This window comes from Elaeis guineensis, chromosome 14 (genome assembly GCF_000442705.2).
Source record: "Elaeis guineensis isolate ETL-2024a chromosome 14, EG11, whole genome shotgun sequence".
NCBI lineage: Eukaryota > Viridiplantae > Streptophyta > Magnoliopsida > Arecales > Arecaceae > Elaeis > Elaeis guineensis.
In genome coordinates this window covers 21,847,185-21,855,981 of record NC_026006.2, presented here as the reverse complement: position 1 = coordinate 21,855,981, position 8,797 = coordinate 21,847,185, and the positions used below count along the sequence as shown (strand labels likewise).

At 34.7% G+C, this 8,797-nt stretch overlaps 1 pseudogene; it reads left to right on the top strand.

The window, feature by feature from the left end:
* Window positions 1-1,751: 1,751 nt before the first annotated feature.
* Window positions 1,752-8,267, top strand: LOC140853772 (uncharacterized; annotated as a pseudogene).
* Window positions 8,268-8,797: the final 530 nt, after the last annotated feature.

The following is an 8,797-nucleotide window of genomic DNA, read 5'->3' as shown; positions in this document are numbered from 1 at the left end:
TATGGTTGTTATCTGCTCTTCTATCTATCAAGATATGTTTGTTATCTTCTTTCTTATCCGCTCGTCATCAGCTATTTTCGATGGTCACGAGATTTGAAGATCTGTGTGGGGGTTGAGGTCAATCTTTCTCGTTATGTCGGATAAGATTGGCTCAAGTGCCTTGGATCGGTTAGCATCAAAGTCGGATCGGGCTTAGCTTTTTTGTATGTCGGCTTTATTTGAGGAAAGAATTTCTATCCATAATATATGCCTCCTATTCTCGAGTTCGAATTAGAATTAGGTCGAACGAAGGGAGAACATTAGTTTTTAATTGCTGATGCCAATCCTTTAGGCTGTTTCTTAAAGATAGGTTATCCTTTGGCTCATCCTCGAGATAGCTCTGAAATAGATTGTTGCTCCAAGAATTGATTTTAATGATCACAAACCATTTGAGAAGACTACTAATGAGTTTTCTATGTTTGAAGATTATTTTTATGATGTTTCAGGTAGTCCAAGAGATTGGGTTTGAAAAGATTCATCAAATATGCCAAAAGTTGAAGTTTCAGCAAGTTGGTAAAGTTTTGAAGGCTTTTGAGAGTGTCCAAACTGATTTGAATTCATTTGAGAGCGTTTGGATGAGTTCTGATAAGTTTCGAACCTTAAATGTATGAAAAACTGAATTAGAACATGATGGGATGACCCACCTGGGTCATCCCCTTCTGTTGGCAGCCGGCACACAGTATTTTGGGTCATGGCATGCTGTGGGACGACCCACTTAAGATGCCTCATATAAATGGGATGCCCCCTTAAGATCCTAAGACCAAAACAAAAAGCAGGACTTTCTGTTTGGCCATTTAGGACGCCCCAATGCCAGTGGGATGCCCCATTCTGGGTGAGTTGTATAATAGTTAGTTTTCAGTCTATTTTTGATGTATTTAATGTACATTAAACACACTCCAATAGCTTTAAACCAATTCTAAGACATTCTCAAGGATAAATGGCAACTATAAATGCTCTATTCAAGTAGAAAATCACAAGATTTTTGCAAGCTCAAAGATAAAATCCGAGAAAAGCCATTTTCAACCCTAAGAAAGAGATTGAAGTATTTAAGCACCTCACCAACCACTCTCTCCAGCAGCAATCAAGTGTGGAATTCATTGAGAGTGTACAGCAAGGCCTTCCACCCCTTAAGTATTGTATTTCTATTGCTTTTATTATGTGTATTTAAGGGGTTTCTGTGCTAAAATTTATATACTCTATTTTTCTCAAACAGTTTTTGGGTGTTTGAGTTTTGGAGGATTTCAAAACTCGTTTGGATTGATCTGAACCCTAAATCGGAGTGTTGAGGGTTGGCTTGTATCCAAAAAATAAATGTTCTTGCTTGGAAGGCAAGGATCGGAGATGTCTGACATGGTGTAGTTCATTGTTATCCATTTAGTGGATTGAATTTCCAAGTAGGAACTTGAGGAGTGGATGTAGGTGTAAGATTGATACCGAACCACTATAAATCCTTTGTGTTTGTTGTGCTTGCCTCTCTTATCTTGTTCTTTGTGCTTATTACTTACTTCTTATTTGTGTTTGATTTTATTTTTATTGCAAGTTGATACACTTCGCTCTTCACCTTAGTACATTGCTTAAGTAGTTCAATTTTTTTTTAATTTCAAAAAGATCCAATTCATTCCCTCTCTTGGGCTCCATATCTGGGCAACAAGTGGTATCAGAGCCCGGTGTTCTAGTTCTTGCTTGATTTAACCATCAAGAGCTAAAGATCCATGGCAGCCCAATTTGGCACATTCCTATCCGAGGGGCAATCCACAAACTGACCTTCACTTTTCAATGGATCAAACTACACCTATTGGAAAGCTCGGATAAAAATTTTCATTCAAGCACTTGACTATGACATGTGAGGTGTCATAATAAATGGACCACACACACCCACCAAATTGATTGATGGCATGTCTATCCCTAAGCAAGAAGGTGAATGGGATGATTTTGATAAGAAAATGGCTCAGCTCAATGCTAAAGCCATGAATATTTTATATTGTGCTTTGGATGCTAATGAATTTAATCGCATTTCCACATGCATGTCTGCTAAAGAAATTTAGGATAGGCTAGAAGTCACACACGAAGGCACAAACTAAGTAAAAAAATCTAAAATCAATATGCTTGTACACAACTATGAACTGTTTAAAATAGAACCTGAAGAATCAATAACTCAAATGTTCACTCAGTTCACTAACATCATAAATGGCTTAAAAAGTCTTGGCAAATGTTACTCTAATAGTGATCTTATGAGAAAAATGCTCAGGTCATTACCAAGATCATGGAAAGCGAAAGTCACTGCAATCCAAGAGGCTAAAGACTTGAATGTTCTACCATTAGACGAACTGCTTGGATCCCTCATGACTCATGAACTGACCATGAAGCAGTACATTGAGGAGACAACCAAAAGAAAGAGGACTATAGCCCTTAAGTCAACAGCTCAAGAAGAGGATAACTTAGAAAAATCAAACAATAGTAAAGAAGATGAGAACTTGGCCCTGATCACTAGAAAATTCTGACGGTTCATGAGAAGAAAAAGATAAGAAACCAAGAGAAGGCCACCAGCTAAAAGGAAGCCAAGTAAAGAGAAGGAAAAAGAGCAGCCCATAATTTGCTATGAGTGCAAGAAGTCTGGCCACTTCAAATCAGAATGCCCTCAGCTCAAGAAAGGCCAAAAGAAGTTCAAAAAGAAAAAGGTCATGATGGCTACATGGAGTGACAGTGACGACTCCACCACTGATGAAGTAACCCAGGAAGAAGCCAATCTGTGCCTTATGGCACACAAAAATAAGGTATCATCTGAAACTCAACCTGAATTTACTTATAATCAATTATTAGAAGCCTTTCATGAACTCTTAAATGACCTAAAAGAATTAAGAATTAAAAATAAAAATCAAAAATCAAAAAACCATGAATTAAGCAAGGAAAAAGAAGAAATTGATAAAAAAAATGAAGAATTAGATCTAAAAAATCAATCACTAATAAAAGAAAAAGATGAACTCTCTAGTCAAAATAAAACTCTTATAAAAGAAAATCAAAAACTAAAGGAAGAGATATCAAAGTTAAAATCTATAGTTGATAAATTTACTTTAAGTTCAAACAAATTTCAGATGATTATTAACAGTCAAAAGACTGTATATGATAAAGCAGGACTTGGCTACAACACTCTAAAAAAATAAAAATCCTTCAAAAATATTTTTGTCAATGAATCTACAAAAAATCTGCCAAATTTTACTTATTTTAGATGTGATATGGTAGGGCATAAAGCATATACATGTTCATCAAACAAATTTAATGGTAGAAAAGTTAAGAAAATATGGGTTCCAAAAGGAACCATTATGATTAACCCCAAAGAACCCAAATTAGCTTGGGTACCTGAGGTTAAAATTTGATCTCATGTGTGCAAGTGTATTTTGCATCCCAAGCAATAAAAAGGAAGTGATATCTTGATAGTAGATGTTCAAGACACATGACAGGTGATGAATCACAATTCATCACACTGAAAGCTAAGAATGGAGGGATGGTCACCTTTGGAGACAATGATAAAGAAAAAATCATCGGTATCGGTAACATTGGTATCACTCTGTCCACTTGTATTGAAAATATTTTACTTGTAGATGGTCTTAAACATAACCTGTTAAGTATTAATCAATTGTGTGATAAAGGTTATAAAGTAAATTTTGAATCATCCATATGCATTGTAACTAATCTCACTGATGCTAGCATTAGATTCATTGGATATAGACATGGCAATGTTTACATAATTGATTTGGATAATCTCTCTTTACAAAGCATGCAATGTCTTATGATCATGAATGCTAAAATTAATGAGACTAGTTGGCTTTGGCATCGTAAGCTTGTACATATTAGTATGCACACACTTTCTAAAATTATTAAAAAAGATTTAATTTTTGATTTGCCAAAAATTAGTTTTGATAAAGACAAAATATATGATGCATGTCAATTAAGTAAACAAACAAGAGTTTTCTTTAAATCTAAAAATATTGTTTCAACTTTTAAATCTCTAGAACTCTTGAATATAGATTTATTTGGTCCTACAAGGATAACTAGTCTAGAAGAAAAAAGATATGATTTTATAATTATTGATAATTTTTTATATTTTATTTGGATTTTATTTTTACAAGGATGAAGCATTTTCTACATTCTCTAACTTTTATCAAAAAGTTTTAAATAAAAAAGATTTATAAATTATTTCCATTCGAAGTGATCATGGAACTGAATTTGAAAATAAAGACTTTAAAAAATTTTGTGATGAAAAAGGTATAGATTATAATTTTTCAGCACCTAGAACACCACAACAAAATGGAGTAGTTGACAGAAAAAATAGAACACTAGAAGAAATGGCACGTACCATACTATGTGAAAGCAAACTCTCAAAGTACTTTTGAGCAAAAGTAATTAACACAGCATGTTACATTCTAAATCGTGCCTTAATAAGATCAATTTTAAAGAAAACACCTTATGAACTATGGAAAGGTAGAAGCCTAATGTAGGTTATTTTTATATTTTTGATTGTCGATGTTTTGTTTTGAATAATAGCAAAGATAGCTTAGGTAAATTTGATACTAAATCTGATGAAGCTATCTTTCTTGGCTACTCCACTTCTAGTAAAGCTTTTAGAGTATTTAATAAAAGATCATTAGTAGTGAAAAAGTCAATTCATATTATTTTTAATGAAACTAATGACCTTCCATTAAGAAAGAGAGAGGGTGCTGATGATGCAGGTATCATAGAAGATGGAATGAAGGAGTTCATTCTAAATGACTCGGATCAACAAAACAAGGATCAGATGGATGAAAACATCAATGATCAGAATATTTAAGAGCAATCTCAAGACACAGATAATCTTCTAAGGGAATGGAGGTATGTCCACAATCATCCTAAAGAATTAATAATTGATGATCCGGCACAAGGTGTAAGAACTAAATCTTCACTTAGAGATGTTTGCAATTATGTAGCTTTTGTTTCTCACTTAGAATCTAAAACAATAGATAAAGCTGAAAAAGATAATAGTTGGATAATTGCCTTGCAAGATGAATTAAATCAATTTGAAAGAAATAATGTATGGATACTAGTTGCAAGACCTAAAAATCACCAAATAATAGGAACCAAATGGGTATATAGAAACAAATTAGATGAAGATGGAAATGTTATAAGAAATAAAGTAAGATTAGTTGCTAAAGGATATAATCAACAAGAAGAAATTGATTTTGATAAAATATTTGCTTCTGTTGCTAGACTAGAAGCTATAAGAATGCTACTTATTTTTGCTTGCTTTATGAATTTTAATTGTTTCAAATGGATGTTAAGAGTACTTTTCTAAATGGTTATATTGCTGAAGAGGTTTATGTTGAATAACCCCCTGATTTTGAAAATTATAAAATTTTAGATCATGTATATAAATTAAATAAAGCATTATATGGATTAAAACAAGCTCCTAGAGCTTGATATGAAAGATTAAGTAAGTTTTTATTAGAAAATAATTTTTCAAGAAGAAAAATTGATATTACTCTTTTTATAAAAAAAAATAACAAAGAAATTCTAGTCATACAAATATATGTTGATGACATTATATTTGGATCTGCTAATAAAAATTTGTGCCAAAAATTTACCAAGCTTATGTAGGGAGAGTTCGAATGAACATGATGGAAGAACTCACATTCTTCTTCGGACTTTAGATCAAACAAATGAAGGAAGGGATCTCCATCACCCAAAGTAAGTACACAAGAGAGCTATTAAAGAAATTTAGAATGGAGAGCTCAAAAATTGTAAGTACCCCTACGACCCCTTCCTGTAAATTAGAAAAGGATGAGCATGGTAAAAATATTGATACAAAACTTTATAGAAGCATGATAGGATTTTTATTATATCTGACTGCAAGTAGACCTAATATAATGTTCAGTGTATGTATGTGTACTAGATATCAATCAAATCCTAAAGAATCACACTTAAATGCTGTTAAAAAAACTTTTAGATACTTAAAAGGGACACAAAATTTAGGTCTTTGGTTGTCAAAATAATCATCTATGAACTTAATAGGTTTTTCAAATGCTGACTTTGCTGGATGTAAACTTGATAGAAAAAGTACTAATAAAACTTGTCAATTTTTAGGAGTAAACTTAATCTCCTGATTTAACAAAAAGTAAAATTTAGTGGTCTTATCTACGACCGAGGCCGAATAAATTACAACTGAAAGTTGCTGTGCTCAAATTTTGTGGATTAAGCAACAGCTCATGGATTTTGGCATTGAACTTAAAAACATTTCCATAAAATATGATAACACTAGTGTCATCAATTTAACCAAAAATCCAATTCAACACTCTAGGTCAAAATATATTGAAATTAGATATTATTTTATAAGAGAACATGTTCAAACTAATGATATAATGCTTGAATATATAAATATCGAAAATCAATTAGCTTACATTTTCACTAAAGCCCTTAATGAAAATAAATTTTATGAAATCAGAAGATAATTGGACATCTTAGATCCTTCTATTTGAATTTCTATCACAATTTCACTCCCAAATTTTTTTTAAAAATTCTTAATTTCATTATCCTATTTTTTGGGAGCCATCTATCATTTTTTGAAGATTTTTCAAATCATTTAAAATTTTTTAATACTATTCAGATACCTTCTTGGATTTTTATCTGTTGAAATTTTTTGTCAAAAATTATATCAAAATTTACATAGACCCTCCATGACCTTCTCAACTCGATGTGACCATTTTTTGATTTTTTTTTCTTAATTTTTTCTTCTATTTAAATCATTTTTCCCATCGCCTGAAAGAGTCCTGAATGGGGTGTCCAATGGGACATCCCATTCATGCGGATAGGTCACTTATAAGTGAGCCCACCCGATCATTTTTCAATAGAACAGGGAGTTAGGACACCTCAAATTCCAAGCCTTCTCTCCCTCTTGTCCCAATCAAGAACCCACATCCTTGCTCTCCCAAAAACCTCAAAATTTCTCCAAACCAAAACTCATTCTTCTCAAATCCTTGGTTCTCACGGCTCATTTTTTGTTTTCCCTAAATATTCAAACCCTAGCCATCAAATCCGCGGGAAACCTCTTGAAAATTGACTTCTCCTCTTTGATTTCAGTTCAATCCAACCCTTCTCCACTCTCAAGATCTTTTTCCACCTTTCTCTTGCATCATGGCCCCCAAGATGAGGACGCCATAAAGGAGGAAGTCCGTGAGATCCCTGGAGGTAGAGGAAAGAAGGAAGAAGATTGCTCAAGAGCCACCTCATGCTTCACCTCCTGTGACACCAAGTAAGATCCCCTTGTCTGCTAGAAAAGTTGCATTGGGTAGGAATGTAGATTTCAAGTTCTTAAGGCAAGATGGATTTTCTAATGGGGAGAAGATGATTCGGTAAGGTTGAAATTCTTTTTGAGTTTATCCGAACTAGTTTACATAGATTTGGTGAAGGAATTTTATTCCAATCTGATTTTCTCTGAGGGAGTCTTAAAATCTTCTGTTAAGGGTGTTCAGATCATTTTAAATACTCCAAAACTAGGTAGATTGCTTCAAATATCCTGTGAAGGTAGTTGTTTGGATGAACTGCCTAAGAAAGAAGTTGAACTTAGGACCATACTTGGAAGGGATGATGTGGAAAGTTTTCTAAAAATTGAAGCTAAGGATCTGAGTGTGGAGATGAGACTGCTCCACCATATGGTTTTCAAAATTTTCTTCCCTAGAGGGGGAAGATATAATCTGATGACGGAGAGAGACATATATCTTATGCACCATGTTGTTTCAGAGTCTCCTCTGAACCTTCCATTTTTTATGTTTGATGCTATGAGGGATGCCTTGAGCAGGTCCAAGGCTCCCTTGCCCTATGGTATGGCACTCACAGTTATCTTTAGAAAGGATGGAGTCAGTTTTGATGGAGAGGCTGTTTGTAGGCTATCATACACTGACACCTACAACAACCACTCTCTTAGAAGGATGGGATTTGTGAGAGTGGATAGTCGGTGGACCAAGAGTCGTGCTGTAGAGGAGGATAGTGATGAGGATGAGGACCATGTTGAGGGAGAGGGTCCATCTTCTTCCATACCCAGACCAAGTCCAATTGTTCACTATATTTCAGAGCCTAAGATAGGACCCTCGATTAGAGTCCCCCCATCTAGTCATACCATGTCTACTTTCAGTTTGAGGGATGTTGATATGGGACAGCTAGCTGAGAGAGTGGCAAAAATTTTATCAGTTCAGCTACAGTGATTTCAGGATCAACTTCTTCAGTCTCATCAATTTCAGCTGTACCAAAAGCAGATTCTACAGCAGGTACAACAGTAGCAGCAGCAGCCACAGCAGCCAGCTTCTTCCACTGCCTTCTCTGCTCCATCATTGGATTCATCTATTGTCCCACACATTTCTTCATTGATGGAGCTGTTATCGGACTTGAGTATCAGATTGCAGAGTGTGGAGAGCTCCATTCTGAGATTCAGTGGCAGGATCTTTGATTTGGAGAGAGTGATCAGACAGGTAGTAGCTTCTCTCTCTACTGACGTGGGCACATCGACTTCTTCTGCACCATAGATGGATGATCTGGCTCAAGAGATAGAGAGACTTCACAGTCAGCTTCGTTCCTCTCTTGAGTTGCTTCAGACAGACATCAAAGACTCCAGAGACTTCCTATCTGCTGATCTTAATGGACTCCAAATTACTGTGAGGGGGATCTTGTCTCAGCTTGATGCCATCAGGACTCAGCTTTAGTCTAGGCCCTTTGCATCTAGTGAGCTAGCCTTTGT